Source organism: Ambystoma mexicanum, chromosome 8 (assembly GCF_040938575.1).
Source record: "Ambystoma mexicanum isolate Mex_15411 chromosome 8, UKY_AmexF1_1, whole genome shotgun sequence".
Taxonomy (NCBI): domain Eukaryota; kingdom Metazoa; phylum Chordata; class Amphibia; order Caudata; family Ambystomatidae; genus Ambystoma; species Ambystoma mexicanum.
In genome coordinates, this window is record NC_090929.1 from 1,730,054,940 (window position 1) to 1,730,075,924 (window position 20,985).

Consider the following 20,985-nt stretch of genomic DNA (forward strand, 5'->3'; position numbering starts at 1 on the left):
TGGGTCCTCCATACTCAGAATGGCCTGGTATTTCCCCATTCAGGGAACCCGGATCTGATTTTGGAGGCAGCCATGCCGTTATTAAGGGCATAGTTACCTCCAAAGTCGTAAAGAGGCCCAAACTGTGTAAAATAAATATACATAGGGCCTCATTACACGGTAGGCGCTAAGGGATTTCCGGCAACGGTAAGGTCACCGGTGCCGGTAATCCCTTAGTGCCCTACTACGAGGTCCCTCAGCGGGTCCCGTCCTTAACGCCTGGTCTGACCAGGCGTTAAGGACGGGACCCGCTGAGGGACTTCAGAGCTAATAACGGTACCGCAAATTGTGGTACCGTTATTAGCTCCTTCCCCATTCCCATTTGAGCCCTATGGGGGCTCAAATGGGAATGGGGAACGGTATTTGGAATGGGGATTTACCGGGTCCGCCAGCGTCCGAATGACCCGGTAAGTCCCCATACGCCTACCTGGACCCGGTATGCGGTAAGGGAGTAGCCATGCTGCTAATAGCGGCATGGTTACCTCCTACCATGTAATGAGGCCCAAATTCTTTTTGATACAAAGCTTTGGTCAGTGTTTCCTTGTTCTAAAGTACTGTGGTCCTATTGTCTAAACCCTGAATACTGCTCATCTCCCTCTTGAGATAAGTCTGGCTGCTAAGCCACAGCTACCAACTAAATCTGTGTGGTACAGACTGATACCAAAGGCGATTTATTGTATATAGCTGTAGTCCTAATCTTCTGTAGTGCTCCCTAAGGGAACTGCATAGAATTCGGCCTAACACATTCCAAGTGGGGGTTGAATCTGCCATGTCATCCAGACATGTCTTGCTGAAATCCACTTTCCCATTCAGAACAGGAGCTAAGCTCAGTTGACAGGTGTCAGTTGCAGCCACCAATCCAGAAAAAACTTACACTGAAGTAGGGCTCTGAAAAGGCCAAAACTGATGTTTCCAACTTAGCACAGGCTGAAAGGGATATGTTACGATACCCTGCAGAGAGATCATGGGCCTCGTTACGAGGCCTGCGCTCCTGTAATGAAGGGTGCCAGTAAGGGACCGGCACCCTTCATTACGGGATGCGCAATTACGAGGTTCCCTTTGCGGGACCCTGTAAGGACGCCTGTTAAAACCAGGCGTCCTTTTCGGGTCCCGCGAGGGGAAGAAGGAGCTAATAACGTGCCATTTGTAATGTGCCCGTTATTACCTCCCTCCCTCCCCATTCCCATTGAGCCCTATGGGGGCTCAAATGGGAATGGGTTCCTGCAAGGAGGAATTACCGGGTCCTCCAATGTCGGAATGACCCGGTAAGTCCCCATTGCAGGAACCCGGTATGGAGGCAGCCACAGCGCTAATAGCACCATGGCTACCTCTATACTCGTAATGAGGCCCCAAAACAGCCACTGGGCCTCATTACGAGGTGGGCGGTAAGGGATTACCGGCACCGGTAAGGGCACCGGTGCCGGTAATCCCTTACCGCCCTACTATGAGTTCCCTTTGCGGGTCCTTCCCTAACACCTGGTTTTACCAGGAGTTAAGGACAGGACCCGCAAAGGGATACCAGGGTAAATAACGGTACCGCAATTTGCGGTACCGTTATTGCTGCCTTCCCCCTTCCCATTGAGCCCTATGGGGGCTCAAATGGGAATGGGGAATGGCTCTGGTGAATGGGGAATTACCGGTCCCTCCGACCTCGGAATGGACCAGTAATTGCTCCATCCACCAGACCGGAGTCTGGTGGATGGAGGCAGCCATGGCGCTAATGGTGCCATGGCTACCTCCAACCTCGTAATGAGGCCCACTGTACTTTTCAATACCGATCTGGTCCACTAAGTTGTTACCCTTTAGTGAAGAGTGTACTTCTGTCTTGGGGACAGAACACAGAACTCTAGTGTCCATACAGAATCCAAAACTGGCTTTACATGTATATCCCTTCAGTTCCTCAGAACTGAACTCTTGACAGCAAGAATGCTCAGATACGCGTTGTTCCAACACAGAGTGGATCGCACACCAATTGTCAGAACTGTGTCTTGGTTCTGAGCCACCACAATACCCAATCTTGGTGGGTTCACTTATTCCCAGAATACAGTCGGGTTTACACCATCCTGTTACAAAGGGTGTCAGTAACAACAAGAGGGGAGATTGCCTCAGCAAACTCTCCAGCTCACTTTGCTGATGTGGGGTCAAGTGAGGAGACACTAGGCCATCCTCACTGAAATCATTAGAAGGGCTGCTTTGACACAGGGTAGGGAGATACACAGATTTCTTTGGCTCCCACTCTATAGCCATAAGCAGGACTCCAATTTTATCTCTCAAGATAAAATCCACCATACTATTCACAGGAACTGTATGGCAACCTGTCCAAGTTCACCAAAGCTTTGAGAATAGTTTACCTTGCCAAGCTGTGAAACATGGCAAGGCCCAGACCACTGACAAGTAGTCAGGGATTTGCAGAACAGGTTTGACAGGAGAAGGTGCCACCTTCTTCTCTGGGGCTCACAGAGATGTGACAGATCTCTCTCTCAGACCATCCTGTGGATGACAGCTCAGTGAGACTTGACAGGCCACTTCACCACCATTCCACTGAGTCTGAACACTACTGAGCACAGCAGAGGAGCCACCTGTTATTCAGGAGGGTGTAAATGGGGGTCATTCCAAGTTTGGAGGCAGGCATGGTGCTATTAGCATCATGGCTGCCTCCAAACTTGGGTCTGTATCCGGGTAGTCGGAATGGGGACTTACCGGGTCATTCCAACCTTGGAGGACCCGGTAAGTCCCCATTCTGAAAACTATTCCCCATTCCCATTCAAGCCCCCATAGGGCTCAATGGGAATGGGGAAGGAGCTAATAACGCGCCCGCAAATTGCGGGCCTGTTATTAGCTCCATGGTCCTTTAACGTGTCCCGCTAAGGGCGGCTGGTAAAACCATCCGGCCCTAGTGGGACCCGCTAAGGGACCTCGGAATGCGGCAGTAGGGGGTTAACGGCACCGGCATCCTTATCGGTGCCGTTAACTCCCTACCACCATACTCGGAATGACCCCCACTGACTGACTTGGCAGCCATTTCCTGTGGGTTGGCATAAGGGCATATGGGATTATGCATAGCTCTCAACCATTTGTGTTGTAAAGGCGGGTGAAAACACCCGATTTTATTTTTGGCGGGTGAGAGGCCCATTGAAATGAATGGGCGTGCAGGAGGCTTGGCGGGTGAGTCAGCTGTTTACAAGGCGGGTGACACCCCCCAAAAGCGTGTGAGTTGAGAGCTATGGATTATGATCAGTAATCACTGATTGCAACCTATTGCCTGAGGTCTCCAGAGTCAAGGTGCTAATAAAATGAAGCCTTAATTCTGGTAGCAATGAGTCCACTCCTAAAAGTGAACTCTGGAGTAATTGGGCCTCATTACACAGAAGACGGTGAACCATGGCGCTATTAGCGCCATGGTTCATGCCGGTAAAATACCGGCACCGCCTTGGTGGAAAGGGGAATTACCGCCCCATTCCAAGGTTGGCGGGGCGGTAATTCCCCCTTCCACCATTGCCCTTCCCCATTCCCATTTTTGCCCCATAGGGCTCTATGGGAATGGGGAAGGCGCTAATTACGGTACCGCAAATTGCGGTACCGTAATTAGCTCCACTGGTCCCTTTGTGGGTTGGTTTTTAACGCCTGCAAAAAGCAGGCGTTAAATTCCCCAACCCGCAAGGGGACCTCGTAGTAAGGCGGTAAGGATTTACCGGTACCGGTAAACGGTAAACCCTTACCGCCTACCGTGTAATGAGGCCCATTGAATTCCTGTCTCACTTCTGTCAACCTGGTGACAGAGAGTGAGACCCCTACAGTGGTTTTCCTCTGGGACCCCCATCATGGGCCAGCAGGAATGTGTGTTAGACCACACAGGTGATATCCCGACATTAGGATGCATCACAAGGGGAAGGTCACACACCACTTGTAGGAGAAAAGGCCTCACACCCTGAGTAACCTCCAACCTCTTAAGGTTTGCTCTGGTGGGCTCACTTTGCAGTGACCCACAATCCTGCTGAATCCTTTGCTTCACTGGTGGAGAATCCTCTAATTGGAAGCAGGCCTTTCTCCATAGACCTACCCATGATGGTTTCCTTTTCTGTTGGCTCATACTTCTTGGTCTCCTAGGACTCTCCTCTACCTGTATACTATGCAGCTGAGGAGGCCCAAAGGACTCAAGGTTTTCTGGGGTTGCCTTTTCCAAATTAGGAATGGGGACACTTCCAACTACCTCAACATCAGTTGTAGGTAAGACAGGAGGAATATTCTCCTTTCCTCTGTCACTTTTTCTGACTCCACTGGCCATGGGTTTCCCCTTAGGCCTAGGCTTTCTCTTAGCCTTGGCCAAGAAAGCCTGATTTTGAGACATAGGGGGTCATTCCGAGTTTGAAGGTAGCCATGGTGCTATTAGCACCATGGCTGCCTCAAAAATCGGTCTGGGCCCAAGTTCCTTGAATGGGGACTTACCGGGTCATTCCAACCTAGGAGGACCCAGTAAGTCCCCATTCAAAAAAACAATCTCCATTCCCATTTGAGCCCCCATAGGGCTCAATTGGAATGGGGAGGGAGCAAATAATGGGCCTGCTAATTGCGGGCCCGTTATTTGCTCCCTAGTCCTCTTAATAGGGCGATAGGGGGTTAAAGGCACCAGCACCCTTACCGGTGACGTTAACCACCTACCGCCAGGGTCGGAATGACCCCCATAGTGCTTGAAGGGTCTGGTGAGGGCCTAGCAGGAACTAAGTCTTGAAGACTCAACTCACCCAGCACTCTTCTAGGAACCACTCCCCTTACATTGACAGATGCCCTGACCATTTCTCTATTCACAGCTTGAATGACAGGTGCCACTGGAACATTAAGAGAGGGCCTACCAGCCAACTGAGTATCCCCAACAGGAACTCTGAAAAGAACCTGTGGGTTTACCATGAAGGAAGCTACCTCAGTAGGACTGGGCCCAGTGTTCCTAACAGTAGAGGTAGTTACACCTACTACCTGAACACTATCCTCAATAGAATTATTACTATGCAATAGGACAGGGATGGGATCCAAGACTCCAGCACTGCTAGTTTCCAAGGAATCTAGACAAACTTCAGACTCTTCCTCTCAGGGAATGGAGTCTAAAGGTAAAGACACCCCTGCCATCTCTTCTTCCTCGTCCTGAGAGAAAGCCAGACTGGCATAGTGGACCCCCAAGGTCTTACCCTTACATCTGGGATCCCCCTTCAGGGGTTGCAGGTTCAAGTGATTCTCCGGTTGGGATCTTTTGCTGGTGCAAGGACTCTGGGTGAAGAAATGCAAAAACCAATGATGCAGCACCCCTCTCGGGACTGGACTTGTGTCGGAAAAGCAGGTTTCGGATGGTGCACGCCACGCACAGCGATACAACAGGACTCAGTAGCCGCGGTCGGACTTTCCAGTCTTTCTTGGGTCCCTGTGGTGCTAGGATGCCGATATTTCACCGAGGGTGTCGTTGCTGTGGCAGCTGAGGGTGTGCCAAGTTTCAGGCAGAAACTCGGAACGGCAACAAAGTTAATCCAGTAGCCCAAATACAAAGCTGGTCAGCCACAGGACGATTCCTGGGCACTTCCGAAGGCGGTTTTTGTGCTGGGCACCAAGTAGACGCCGGGAATGGATGGTCCCTGCACTCCAGGGGTCGTAGCACTTTCGCAGGCCTACTGAAGATCACAAGCAAGGCAGGGTTCCACTGGGACTGCAGCAGAAGATGTTTTCCCGGACTCCTTCAGTCAGGTTTTGGGTTTCTTCGCGGGTCTCGCAGCTGGACAGGATACTGTTCTTCCAGGATCTCTGAAAAATGCATGAAGGGGTCCTCTTCTTATCCTAAAAGCCAGATAGGAGTCGAAACTCCCACTAGCCAATGGCAGAAGTAGCTCACATACACCCCACAGTGGTCCAATCAGGACCACTGGCGGGAACACAGAAACCAGTATGTGGATTAGGGTCAAACGACCCAGCCCACATCCTACCTGTCAAACACACACAGCCCTCCAGTAGCCTGCCAAAAGCTGCTGCTTTCCCGGACACTTGAAGTCCTTATAAGGATCTTCTTGGACTCTGAGGCCAGGAAGAAGGGTAAACAACAAGATGCAAAAAGAATGGGCGAAAAACCTTGTGGCACGCCATGTTTGACCAGTAGCCACAGTCAGTAGCCAAATGCGGTAAACGCGGTAAAGCTAAAATGAAATTCCCCAAAAAGTGGGGAAAAGTCACTGCTGCCACCAGTCCATCTTTTAAGCACATCTACAGTAACCAAAAAATCCTTTCAGTGTTAGTCAAGGGCAAAACAAAAATGCACCCCATTGCACTGCAGTGTAAGCTGCTTTGTGCAATGATAAAATGTTACCACAAGTGATACAAAAGTAACCACATGTTGCAACATAGTATAATGACTAAGAGAAACACTGTTTCCCAGAATTGATAGCCTTAAGGACATACCAGTCTCATCATAACATGTGAGCAAAGGCCAGTGCAGTGAAGCTTAAGGCTTCATTGTACTGCAAAAAGTACACGTCAGGATCAATAATAAAAGCTAAAAGTTTGGGGGTTCCATAAAGATTGAAGGAAAAGTGCAGTAAAGAGAATCTTTCTTAACAACACTGTTATTTGCAGACACTTTAATCTCAACTGCAACTACCCGCTACTCCTGTGCGTTACTGAACCACGCTGCTCTCCTGACATCAACTTTACGTGTTTGGCCCCCACTACTCTGCTCCGATGACCGAACGTTTACCTTAACACCTACACCCGCTGTAATGCAACTGCTATGATGTGTTACGGGTGCCTGGGCATTACCCAGTGGTCTCCTGCATTGTCAATGGGACCCCCAGTATTGTATCCTATGTCTTAATGGACCCTTCAATTGGTGCCTTCCCCATTTTAGGTCGTATTTATATGTCCAGCAATGTCTCGGACCACGACGATGGGCCTCATTCCAAGGTTGGTGCTAGTCATGGCGCTTTTAGCGCCATGACTAGCACCAATACCGGTACATGTGTCCGCCCTCGTTCAATGGGGACTTACCGGTCTAGTCTGACTTTTGCGGGACCGGTAAGTCCCCATTGAAAAAGCCATTCCCCATTCCCATTTTAGCCCCCATAGCGCTCAATGGGAAGGCGCTAATAACGGTACCGCAAATTGCGGTAGCGCTATTAGCTGTGAAGTCCCTTTGTGGGTCCAGTCCATAACGCCTGGTAAAACCAGGAGTTAAGGACGGGGCTGCAAAGGGACCTCGGAATAGGGCGCAAAGGGATTACCGGCACTGGGGTCCTTACCGGTGCCGGTAATCCCTTTGCGCCCACCTCAGAATGAGGCCCGATGTCTCACATCAGCTCATCAAACTCTTTTCATTGGCACTGTGTACTCTCCCCAATGGTCGGACTCAGAAGTAATGCTTAACATGTTTTCTACATATCCAGGCTATACTCGAAATGCCTGCCGTAAAATGCTTGCACGACTACAGTCGATATGTATGCACTGTTGTATTATGATGTTGCCCTATGATGCCCACGGTACTTGCCTGGCCTCATATTACTCGTTACCTAAAATGTGATATTGGTAGCCTGTATGCCTACACTATCTCACCCTTTATAGTTGCAAGACCGCTTCAACCCCTTCTACACGAGGTATGATTCTGCCAGTCCACATACCGCACCCATTCCATGACTGTATCATACCGGAATTGACCAAGCAGCATACGCTGCCCACTCACCCAATCTAGGCCTGCAATTTACCTGATTGACTGGTAGCGATGTGCTGCCCAAATGGCATTAGAAGCCTTGTAACCACCTGACTTGACCTAGCTGCTACGCTGCCCACTCACCCAATCTTGGCCTATAACTTACTGATGCGTCGTGCTGCCTAAATGCCATTTGAAGTCTTGTAGCCACCTGACTTAATCTAGCAGTCTGTACTGCCTTACCACCTCCTACTTACATATGAAGCACTTTGCATGCTGCAACTACTTCTGTAATTATACCATATTACTGATTTGTAAGTCTGATGTAACTACCTCCTAAGTAAACCTTGTAACCAACCATCTTAAGATAAGCGCCCATATGCCTAAGGGTTCGGTGCGCTATATAAATGCCAACATAAATAAATAAACCAAAGTGTGTGATCCTGGGCAAATCATTTAGTCTCACTGGGCCTCATTACAACTCAGGCGTTAAGGGTTAACGTCGTCGTTAACCCTTAACGCCTGATTCCGATTTTAGCGGCTGCTTTTAGCAGCCGTTAAAATCCATGGCGCTAACCCGCCATGATGCTAATTACGCCACCGTAGTTTACGGTGGCGTAATTAGCGCCTTCACCACTCCCATTATGCCCTATGGGGCAAAAATGGGAATGGGGAAGGGAAAATGGGAAATGGGGATTTACCGCCCCACTCACCTTGGAATGGGGTGGTAAATCAGCCATCCACCATGGTGTAAACATAGTTTACACCATGGTGGTAAAGTTGGCGTAATTACCGCCTGGGTCGTAATGACCCTCTCTCTGTCTTGTCTGGAGTTCCTGTAAGTGATTCAGTTAATAGTTTGTTATTTTATTATTATCTTATTATAAGCTATTATAAAGAAATCCTCACTCATGGTTTAATGACTATATAATTTCTTTACATATAACATTATAATTAATGTATTTCACACCACAAAGTTATTTGCCACTCAACATACTCATGGCAATTTATTATGAAGACACTTCCCATGGTGCCTCTAAGTATCAAAGATTGATAATGCTTCTTGCAGTGCGTTTTTTTTTTGGCATTTTTAAAGGTCTCACACAGAGCATCGAGGCGGCGTTACAGGAATATGGGCCTCATTACACGGTAGGCGGTGGACCAAGGTGCTATTAGCAACTTGGTCTATGCCGGTAAAATACCGGCACTGCCTTGGAGGAAAGGGGAATTACCGCCCTATTCCAAGATTGGCGGGGCGGTAATTCCCCCTTCCCCCATTGCCCTTCCCCATTTTTGCCCCATAGGGCATAATGGGAATGGGGAAGGTGCTAATTACGGTACCGCGAATTGCGGTACTGTAATTAGCACCCTGATCCCTTTGCGGGTTGGTTTTTAACGCCTGCTAAAAAGCAGGCGTTAAAGTACCAACCCGCAAAGGGACCTCGTAGTAAGGCGGTAAGGGTTAACGGTCATCGGTACCATTACCGGTGACCGTAAGCCCTTACCACCGTCCGTGTAATGAGGCCCTGTGGGCCTCATTACACGGACGGCAGTGGACCAAGGTGCTATTATCAGCTTGGTCAATGCAGGTAAAATACCGGCATCGCCTTGGAGGAAAGGGGAATTACCGCCCTATTCCACGGTTGGTGGGGCGGAATTCCCCCCTTCCCCCCATTCCCATTTTTGCCCCATGGGGCTCTATGGGAATGGGGAAGGGCTAATTACAGCACTGCAAATTGTGGTACCGTAATTAGCTCCCTGGTCCCTTTGCGGGATGGTTTTTAACGCCTGCAAAAAGCAGGCGCTAAAGTCTCCAACCAGCAAAGGGACCTCGTAGTAAGGCTGTAAGGGTTAACAGTCACCGGTGCCATTAACGGTGACCGTTAACCCTTATCGCCGTCCGTGTAATGAGTCCCTATGTCTCTTAGTTGCATATTCAAAATGCGTTTAATATCCAGAGGTTTCTAAGCGCGAACCCGGGGATCAAACCTGCGTTGCTTTGTGTCATCTTGTTTACAAGGCTTTCTATGAGGTCACTTACGCATAGCTCTCAACTCACACGCTTTTGGCGGGTGACACCCGCCTTGTTAACGGCTGACTCACCAGCCAAGCCTCCTGCACGGCCATTTGTTTCAATGGGCTCTCACCCGCCACTAACAAAATCGGGTGTTTTCACCCGCCTTTGCGACACAAATGGTTGAGAGCTATGCTTACGCGTGTGCAAATTCAGGGGTTTGCATATATTTTGGGCAACAGGGTCTGGACAGAGCTCTACCCAATGAGTGTCCAGCATCTATAATGGACACTATAGCTCTCAACTCACACGCTTTTGGCGGGTGTCACCGCCTTATAAACAGTTGGCTCACCTGCCAAGCCTCCTGCACGCCCATTCATTTGAATGGGCTCTCACCAGCCAAAAACAGAAACAGGGGTTTTCACCCGCCTTTGCGACACAAATGGTTGAGCGCTATGCTACATTTTTTTTTTTTGTTATATGTTAAAATGCCATGATCTGCAGAGCTGGCAGGAAGTGGATGATGAAGCTGCTACTGCGCATGCGCAGAAGGGGAGATGGCTCACCGAGGGGGCAACAGAGGACTCGGGCCGGCCAGTCACGAGCTCTAGGAGGGGGCACGTCGCTCCCTTCTGCGCTTGCGTTTTACTGTCTTCAGCGCATGCGCATTCTATTCTCTCTCCTAAGCATGCTTGCCACCCGCACTAACACGGCAAACCGCCTGCGCATGCGCGCTACCCTCTCCTTGTGGCTCTTTTCTACGCATGCGTACCTCTCATCCTCTCCGGCTTTGCTCTCCCTTGCGCATGGACAGCGCACTATCCTTTGCCGCTCTTTTGTACGCATGCGCGACCCTCTCTCGCTCCCTATGCTTCTTTTCTGCGCACGGGCAGCGCTCTCTCCCACGTACCCTTTTGTGCGCATGCGCATCACGCCCCTTCCTATCCTTCCTAAGTGGCTCTTTCCCGCGCATGCGTAGCGCCCTCCGCTACGCATGCGCGCTACCGGGAATGCAGCACCGGGCTCCGGACGCCTGAAAGAAGAAGAAGAAGAAGGAAGAGCGCGGCGGCCGCATCCTGCGCGGCTTCTCATCAGCAACTGCCCCAAAATGGGGAGGGCCAGAGTGGCTGCAGGAGGTATGCACAGGGCCCACTTCCTCAGTGCTCCCCTGCAGGCCTGGGCTGAAGCCTCCCTGCTCTGAGGCAGAGGAAGTGGCCCCCAGGGGCCTGCCGTACACACCTGCCTACACAGTCACACAAGACTCCGCCCACACGCCAAAAAGGTAAACTCTGCTGTGATGTGACGTCCACAATTTGCAGTTCAATGTGAAATATGCACATTTCATTAAATTGCCTTTTCACAACCACCCACATTGCATTCGCCTTCCATAAAATCAACACGTCAGAATGTGCACATGGAACCATGAATTTTGCAGAACCGAAATTGGACAGTTCACCTTAGTTGTATTTCACCAGGTTGTGTAGTGCAGTGGTGAGGTGTCCAGCCTGCAAACCTGATGGCTGTGGTTCAATGGGGCTGAGTGCACCCTAACCCGGGCAAAACAAGAACGAAAGCAAAAGAAACGCGCGACAAAAGAGAATGAAAGGTGAAGCAGAATAAGCGCGCGTCCTTTTTGACAGTGTGCATGAAGCGTTCCAGTCATTGCTGCAGAGACAAAGCCACACCCAGGCAGGGAGTCTGCCACGGCGGTCCAGTCCTGCAAGCATTAAAAAAGAAAAGCAATCAGTGAAAGCTGGCCCCCACCAAAATTCCTGAGATTCCAGGGTCTTTCCCAGAGACCCGGAGAATCGGTTAAAATTCCTGAGTTCCTTACCCAGTAGTTGTTCCACCTTTTCATCCATCTGGGGGAACCACACTTTGGCTCTGAGTTGCTGTTTGGTCGACACTATTCCCCTGTGTCCCGAGTGTGCAAGGGCTAGCACTTATTCCTGCAGACTAGCTGGAACGACGATTCTGTTTTCTTTTAACAGAAGGCCTTCCAGCGATGTTGATAGTGGACCTCATTATGACCCTGGCGGAATGTGTTTAACGGCGCCAGTAATGGTGCCGGCGCCGTTAAACCCATTCCGCCCTATTACGAGGTTCCCTCACGGGACCCGCTCTGAACGTCTGGTCAGTCCAGACGTCCTTTGCGGGTCCTGCGAGGGGACCAGGGAGCTAACAATGGACCCGTTGTTAGTTCCCTCCCCATTCCCATTGAGCCCTATGGGGACTCAAATGGGGATGGGTAAATTGAATGAGGAATTACCGGGTCCTCCAAGGTTGGAATGGCTCGGTAATTCCTCATTCAAGGAACCCGGACCCGAGTTTGGAGGCAGTCATGCCGTAAATAGCGACATGGCTACCTCCAAACTCGCAACGAGGCCCAGTGTGTGTCTGAAGGTGCAAAGTGGGGATAGCATTTGTCCATGATTGTGTCTGTAGTGCCACTGATTAGACCTCAGGCACTCTTGTATTGCTTGGAGTAGTTGGTCCCTTTGTATTGCTTCTATTAGTTGAACTGTTGTGATGGATTCAGAGAGCGCATTGCTTATCAAGTAGCTTATATATGGATTCGCTTTAGCAGAATGGCGTTCGTCATGAGCTGGAAGCGGGTACCTGGATAGGAAATCTGCCGGGTTGTTGTCCTTTCCTAGGTGATGTATGATTCTGAAGGAGTACTCTTGTAACCTTAGTCCCCAACTGGCGATGCGTGTCGGCATCTTGGCGGTTGGTTTGCCGTATATGGTGATGAGGGCCTGGTGATCAGTGATGATTGTGAATGGGCGTCCATACAGGAATAGGTGGTAGTGTTCACATGCCCATACGACTGCTAGGCTTTCCTTCTCAGGTTGTGAATATGCATATTCGGTTGCTGACAGACTACGGCTCGCATAAGCTAAGCTAAGCTACAATGTGTCTCGGGTCATCTGGTGACGCTCCTGGCTTGGTTCGTGCCAGTATCGCTCCTAGCCCCACTGCACTGACGTCTACCTTCAGTTCAGTGTCAATATCCGGATCATAGTAGGCCATGCACGATGCTGATGCAATCCGCTTTTTAATTTCCTGGAAGGCTTCCTCACATGCACTTGACCAGTGGAATTCTTGATGTTTCCCCGTGAGTAGTCTGAGAGGCATGTTTACTAACGCAAAGGGCCTCATTACACGGATGGCGGTAAGGGTTTACCGGTACCGGTATTTTACCGGTACCGGTAAAACCTTACCGCCTTACTACGAGGTCCCTTAGCGGTTTGGGGAATTTAACGCCTGCTTTTTGCAGGCGTTAAAAACCAACCCGCAAAGGGACCAGGGAGCTAATTACGGTACCGCAATTTGCGGTACCGTAATTAGCGCCTTCCTCTTTCCCATAGAGCCATATGGGGCAAAAATGGGAATGGGGAAGGGCAATAGTGGAAGGGGGAATTACCGCCCCGCCAACCTTGGAATAGGGCAGTAATTCCCCTTTCCACCAAGGCGGTGCCGGTATTTTACCGGCATGAACCATGGCGCTAGTAGCGCCATGGTTCACCACCATCCGTGTAATGAGGCCCAAAGTCTTGGATGTAGTGCGTGCAGTAACTAGCCATTCCCAGGAACAAGCGTACTGCTGACACGGAGGTAGACGTAGGGGCCTCCACCAGCGTTTGCACTTTTTCAGGGTCAGGTTGTAGGCCGTTGCTCGAAAATATATGTCCAAAGAATTCTTGCGTTGATTTACTGATTTTGCACTTGTCTGAGATGAGCGTGAGATGAGCATTATCAAGGGCCATGCATACTCTTCTCAGGGTGTCATCGTGTATTTCTTGGGTGGTGCCAAATATTAAAATGTCATCACTATAGTTTATGCAGTTTGGGATGTGCTTAATCGCTTGGTGAATTTCATTTTGAAAGATTTGCGCCGCTGATGACATGCCAAAGCTGAGCCTTTTGTATCTAAATAATAGCAACTGTGTTAAGAATGTGGTGATGTATCTTGTCGATGGGTGCAGTTCAAGCTGGTTCTAGCTCTTGTTTAAGTCCAATTTCGAGAACACTTTTGCCCCATGGAGTAGGTGCATCATATCAGTCATCCTGGAGGCAAGGTGACGTTCTCTTTCAATGGCTACATTTGGGGCCCTCGTGTCCACGCAGATGCGGATGCTGGTCTTGTTCTCCTGTAGTGTAGGGCCGTCGGTGGAATGTGCAGGTTGATGTGTAATTTGTTCTATTTGTCCTTTAGCTTTCCCAGACCGCTGAAAAGCGCTGGAAACATTTTCTGTATCATGTCCTTCGGGCTGGTGGTGTATGCAGACATAATTTGATACATAGGGTCTCATTTCGATGCTGGCGGTAAGGGTTTAACATTGCCGGTAAGGGTGATAGTGCCGTTAACCCCTTACCGCTGCATTACGAGGTCCTTTAGCGGGTCCTGCTAAGGGTGGCTAGTTTTACCAGACGCCCTTAGTGGGAGCCGCTAAAGGAAAAGAGAGCTAATAACGGGCCTGTTGTTAACAGGCCCGTTGGTAGCTCCCTCCCCATTCCTATTGAGCCCTATGGGTGCTCGAATGGAGATGGGTTCCCTGAATGGGAAAATACCGGGTCCTCCAAGGTTGGAATGGCCCGGTATTTCCCCATTCAGGGAATCCGGATCCGGTATGTGGTATGGGGGTAGCCATGGCGCTAATAGCACCATGGCTACCTCCTAATGATCCCCATAATGTGAATGAGGCCCATTTGGATGGCTGACTTGAAGCTCCTTACGCTTCCTCCTGGTATTTCTCCCTTTATGACGTAGATCTTGACTCTTTGGCTTTTATCTTTGTATTGGCATGTGGCTGGGAACATGCCTCGACAATTGAGGGGTTTGTTTGACCCGTAGGGGTAAATCAGGGTGTCTACATCTTTTAGCTCCTTTTTTGCGGTGAGAGACTTGTACGTGTCATCATTAATTACATTTACTGTTGCGCTAGTGTCCATTAGAAATTCTTGAGTTTGTCCGTTTAATTGTACCAGTAATGTTGGGCTTTATTCTGCGGCATGCTGTTGCCAATGGCATGGAGGTATCCCCTCTTGTGGTCCCCACTGGATGAGGATGAATGTGAGTCACATCTCCATCGTGGAGATTCATCCAGGTATCTCATTTTCTGTCTCGGTTTCCTTCGTAGGGAATTGTGCCTGCTCCTGTAGCGACTGGAACGGTCTCTCCTTTCCTCTTGCCATCTGTCATTGCGTGAGGGCTCCTGCAATGTGCTATGGGAGTGCGGCCTGCTGGTGGTAGGTGATCGCCGCGTGTGGGGTCTTGGATTTTCCCGCCTTGAGTTGCGGCCATCTTGTCTCCAGGAGTCTCTGCCAGTTTCAGCTGATTGAAATAATTTAATGTTCCTGCAGACAGACTGGAAATGATTTTCACCACCGCATTTGTCACAGTGATGGCCTATTGCTGGGCATGGACCAACATGGGGAAATTTGAATCCGCATCTATAGCGTTTTTTCTGTTCCGCTGTGTCTCCTGTCGTGCAAATGGGGGCACACTGTTGCTGCTGAAGCGGACTGTGTGATCTTAATGTTTCTGAGCGATTCAGTTTGCAATGCCAAAGCAGATTTATCTCTAGCTTGCTGTAAAATTTCTTCTAGCGTTCTGCTTTTCTGGAGAAGTTTTTTGCAGAATTTAGGGGATTCGCAGCCAGTTATATCCTGCGATTTGCTTCCTCTGTCGAGTAGCGATCAAAGTCACAATATTTTGCCCGCTTTCTCAGTCTCATTACGAAATTGCCATGTTTTCACCTCTTTCTTGTGTGGTAGTGTGGAAAATATGTCTTTCGTAGTCTACGTTTCTCAATGGTGCAAAATAGTTGTTTAATGAGTCTATTACGCCTTGAAATGTGTGTGTGTTGGTTTCTGGCATTTCAAATACAATGGGCCTCATTACGAGGAATGCAGGTGCATAGTGAACAGTGCCGGTAAGGGACCGGCACCGTTCATTACAGGCTGCCACATTACGGGTCTGCTCGCGGGTGGAGGTAAGGACGCTTGGTGTAGACCAGGCCTCCATAGAAGCACCCGCGAACAGACCAGGATGCTAACAACGGCCCCGTCATTAACAGGCCCGTTGTTGGCATCCTCCCCATTCCATTGAGCCCGCCAAAGTCGTCATGGCCCAGTAATTCCCTATTTTCGGGACCCAGACCAGGTACCCAGTTTGTGGGTAACAGTGCCGCTAAAAGCAGCATGGCTACCTCCAAGCTGGTAATGAGGCCCAATGTCTCATACCACCGGACCTAGTGAATGCATTAGAATACCCCGTAGTCAACATTCCTCTGTACTCCTGACACGTCGGTGTAAATTTGCTGTACTTTGAGCCACCTGGCCTATCTGGGTACCAGACTGCCGGTGTCCCGAGAAGTCGAAATGCTGCATGGCTTGCAACTGTAATGAGTTGGAGCCACCATCTTCTCTGGATGTGGGGTGGCGCAGCATGGAGCTGGACTGCAGGCTCTGCATACTGCTGTTAGCATTGCTTTCAGACATGGTGACACTGGTTCTCTTTTGCAGGTGACTTGCTGGTCTGGCTGCTCACTGGCGCAGTTGTGGAGTACATGATTTCCCTAAGGCACTGTGGCCGTCTGTTCTTTGAATGAGAGGTTTCTCAGACTTGTGGAGGGCCTGGCACACAGTACTGTGTGTAAAAGGGGCAGGTGCTGTGCTGAGCAGCTGTTGGTAGTGTCTCTGATGCTTGCCAAGGATTGCTGGTATACATTTGCAGTGAGTAACAGTATAGTATTGTGCAAGTGCCGATCGTGCATTTGTCTGTGTGATGCAAATGTCCTCTGCGGCAGTGCCATTTATATTTGGAATGTTGCAGAGTTCCTTGTGAACGTGTAGCGTGTCGGGAGGGTGTCCTCTTTGGAGGCTTCTGGCACCCCGCAGCGCCTTCAGCACAGCTGGATTCAGCCTGCGAGGCAATAATGTCAGCGAGACTGGATCCGGATGGAAGGTGCTGCTTCAGAAAAGGCCTTAATCCTCGTCGCCATTGTTGTTGCCCAAGGCATGCAGGTAATAACTTAATAAGGCACGTCGCCAGTACTCTTTGCTTCCAACTCTTTACCCAATCAGGCGCGGATTGCCTGGCAGACAGTAGCCCATCCCACTCCTAACAGAGCAGAAAGGAGACTCGGCTCCTTAACAATGATAACCATTTTTCTATTATTAATACGCTCTCAAATGTTTGCTTTGCTACTGGATTGAAGCCCCACCACCTCCTTCGTCCAGCCCAAATAAGAGCAGGCGCGCGCACCCCCAAGTGTCTGTTGGGCTGTGGCGGAAGGGGGTGTGCTGTGCTCCAGATCTCATCTCACAGGCTAACCCTTCTGTACTTTGCAAGCTGTGTGTCTCCCTGCACACTGCGCTGCGGACAGTAGAGCACCACGAATATTGCAACCGTCACCTGTCTCTACTCTAACTCGCAGCGCATAGAGACACTGGGAGCGAAATGTGCTTTAGTCACATTCATCTAATCTGAAGGTCATTCATCTGTTGCTACATATAGGAAACAGCGTCTATGCAGCTGAGGCAAGTTGTGGGGGACTCCCCCATTCTGCAGACCTACCATAGTCTCGCTCGCTGTGCGAGACTTAGCTGCCTTCGAAAACGCGCAGCCATTGATCGCACATGGAATAACGCATGGGTTAGGATACTTATCTCTGCCAGCTATTCTTGATTACAATAGTGCAAACCCATATTGCCACGGGTTTGACCTGGGTGTGCACCCTGTAATATTGAAAGGGTCAACAGCGCAAGAGTTATCTCACTGTTCTGACTTGGTGTGTCTGTTTCGATGTTTTCGATAAACTCATTGGGCCTCATTACGACCCAGGCGGTAAGTTACCGCCTGGGTCGTACCTTTACCACCATGCCGTAAACTACATTTACGCCATGGTGGTTGGCGGACTTGCCGCCCCATTCCGAGGTTGGCGGGGCGGTAAGTCCCCAACCCCCATTTACCCTTCCCCATTCCCATTTTTGCCCCATAGGGCATAATGGGAGTGGGGAAGGCGTTAATTACGCCACCGTAAATTACGGTGGCGTAATTAACAACAAGGTCCCTTAGCGCCATGGATTTTAACACCTGCCAAAAGCAGGTGTTAAATCCTCCATGGCGCTAAGGGACCTCGGAATCAGGCGGTAAGGGTCGGCACTGTTTACGCTGCCGTAAACCCCTTACCGCCTGGGTCGGAATGAGGCCCATTGTCGAGTTGTTGTGCGTCTCACAGGCGCTACTGAATCTGATTTCTCACAAAGCTTACTTACTGGTATACTACAGAGTCCATTAACTGTGCTGGTCTTCTTTGTTATAACTCTTGATCTAACGTACACACACACACACACACACACACACATATATTTAAATATATATATATATATGTTTGATATAAAAAATTGTTTGTAAAATGGTTGGGGGCTTAAAAGCTGAAGGTGTCTGACAGAGGCACCGGCCCCGAACTCTCTGTTAGGCAGAAACCTGTGCAGTTCCCTTAGGGACCACTGCAAAAAGATTTAGGACTACAGGTGTTAGCAGTAAACCCACTTGGTAGCAGTCTGCACCACCCAGATTTACCTGGTAGCTGTGGCTGAGTAGTCAGACTTCCCTCAAGAAGAGTTAGGCAGTATGCAAAGTATACTCAATAGGCACTCAGATACAATAATACAAGCAAACACTGACCAGAGCTTTGGTATCAAAGTATATAATTACTTATTTAAAAACACACAGTTGAAACACTCCAGCACTCTTATTGTAAACTTATCCTACACACAGTTACTATTATGATATATACACCCCTTTTTCCCTATTAGAAAAATCACAGTAAAACACCACTTATTTTCATACAGAGGTGAGCACTTAACTAGATTGCACTCTAATAAGTTTGTGAAAAAGGGAGGGAAAAAGACAGAATATGAAGAGGTTCACCACTCTATTATTCAAGAACACTGTTAGCAAGGCAGAGAGCGAAAAGTCACTGGTGAGCAAAAGTCCAAAGGCTGGGCCCACTCTTAGAGAGAGCAGAGCACAAATGTGCCCAAGATCACACAGTTACACTAGGCTTAGAAAGTCTTGCAGAGGGTTCAAGAAGAGTTTAGAGAGACTTAGAAAAGTTTAGCCAAGGTGTCCCAGGCTAACCCAGGTTCGAAAGCTGGGGGCTAAATCTACCCCGTACAGTCGGTAGCAAGGGAAGCCAGGCGGGACACGGTACCTTAAGTGGGAAGGATCCTCCAGCGGTGGCAGTTGTTCCTGGTAGTGGGTGCAAGTTGCGTCGTCGTCCAGGGAAAGAGAAGATCTCGACTTGGAGGAAAGATGAAGGTCGTTGCACTACCAGGGAAGAAACCAGCCGCAGAGTTTTTTCCGGTTAAAGGTGGTACCTTGATTTCACGGTCGTGGTAAAACGTGGCATCCCGGTTGCCGGGGTGCTTGGCACGGGCAAGGCGGCCACGAGGTACGTCGGGAAAGCGAAAAGACGGTGAAACTGGTTATCCCCACCAGTCAAAGGAAGAAGACTCTCCGGCGGGAGATCTCCTCTGTCGTTGGGAAAAGTGGTGAGGCAGTCCAGCAGGGCTCCACCGGCGGTGGTTTCGTGGCAGGTCGGCTCAGCTTCTCCCTCGTCGGATTCTTAGGTCCTGTGGCACTTCTGAAGTTCTAGTCCCCAAAGCCCTGCTTTTATGCAGAAAACCCCCATTCACTCAGCCTAGCTGTCACTCAAACATGTAAGTGGTGAGCCGGCCGGCTCACCACTTGGGCCAATCAGGAAGGAGTGCGACTTGAGTTGCCTAGGCAACTCAGTCCAGGGTGCCTAAATTTCCCTCCACCCCTCCTAAGTACCCCAGACAGAGTGGCACCACTTTGGAGGGCTTCTGTAGAGAAGCCCGCCAAAAAGTGGAACAAAGGGCTCGACTTGGGTTGGAGTCACAGAAGAGAACACAAACGCCATTTTAGAATCAAGTTTTGGCAAAAAATACCAACCGGAGAATTAATATTAATTATATAAACCGGCGGTATGTTCGAGGCTACCGTACATAATTAAAGATAGTAGCCTAAAACAATGGGAAATCCCATAGGAAAATATTCGCGGTTGAATATAAAAAGTAGTATCCACTGCCACCAGCCAAAACTCGATCAGGGGGGACGGAGACGTGCCCCCTCGACTAACAGATCCTGGGGCAATCAAATTGCCCCAGCCAGTACGTCCACAATATGATGGTTTGTACTGGTTCTGTTCAGAATTTAAGACTAGTAAAGTCAATGGTGACTTTACATGCCCTGGGAGACAGTAGTCAGTCCCAGGGTATGGAGTCTATAATGGGGGGTCACTATGACACCCCTGTGTCACTGCACTGAGGGTGCTGTGTAACACACATCACAAAAACACATGAAGTCCTATGGAGTAAAAGACCCCATAGCCCATTAAACACATCTAGATTCAAAGAAACACACTCAAATCATGCCCAAGAGTGAGGGTAAACGAGTCTCACTCTTGGCAGGAGAAAAAAATAAACCCCAAAAAATCCAGCAAGGCTGCTGGGGGACTCACTAGGCTAGGAAATTCAGCCTAAAAAGAGAATTCTCCCTAACACTCTCTGGGTACGAACAGCTCTCTAACTACACAGGGACCATTTAGTGCATCGTGCAGGATGGAAGAACCATCCCAAATAGAGCCATCACACACACATACCCATACCACAGAAACGGGGGACAGTATTCTACACGAGTTTGCCAGGACCTCTTTCTAACTCGAGCTCAAGTCCATCACTCTTCCACTGCTAAGCGTGAATTACTATCCTCGTCTCATCATGAGCTTTATGATCTAGACACATCTGTACTCCAGGGCCATTTGAATAACTTGGGTCACCTGTCCACTATACCAATGATGTCACTTTCTGTTGAACGCCACAATAACTCGGTATCTGACATCTTTGTTGGCTCCCGCAGTGATGGCTGAATTGGGAAAACGTGTCAGATTGTCAGTAGGTCCCTCTACTCCGTCACCTTATCTTCCTAGTTCCATAGATGTAATTTGTCTTTACAATAAAACAAATTCTCACACACAATCACAGGACAATCCCATTCCACCGTTGCCATTCGATACAATGGACTGCCTCACGCCAATGGCCAGTTCCCGGTCCCCCTCTCCTACCAATGCTCCACACGACTTGAAAGGGTCCGCTTTTGTTTGCAATGAATGTCAGCAATATCTTGACAAGGAACAATCATCTCATCCTATGATTGTGTCAA

At 49.4% G+C, this 20,985-nt stretch overlaps 1 protein-coding gene across 1 annotated transcript in view; it reads left to right on the forward strand.

Annotated features, from left to right (window-relative positions):
- The first annotated feature begins 10,703 nt into the window (after positions 1 to 10,703).
- The window catches only part of LOC138473375 (zinc finger protein 84-like), a 145,073-nt gene continuing 134,791 nt past the window's right edge, over positions 10,704 to 20,985 (forward strand). Inside the window, exon 1 of the mRNA XM_069612068.1 lies at positions 10,704 to 11,007. The gene's annotated coding sequence lies outside the window, so the exon portion shown is untranslated. The remainder of the gene's footprint in view (positions 11,008 to 20,985) is intronic.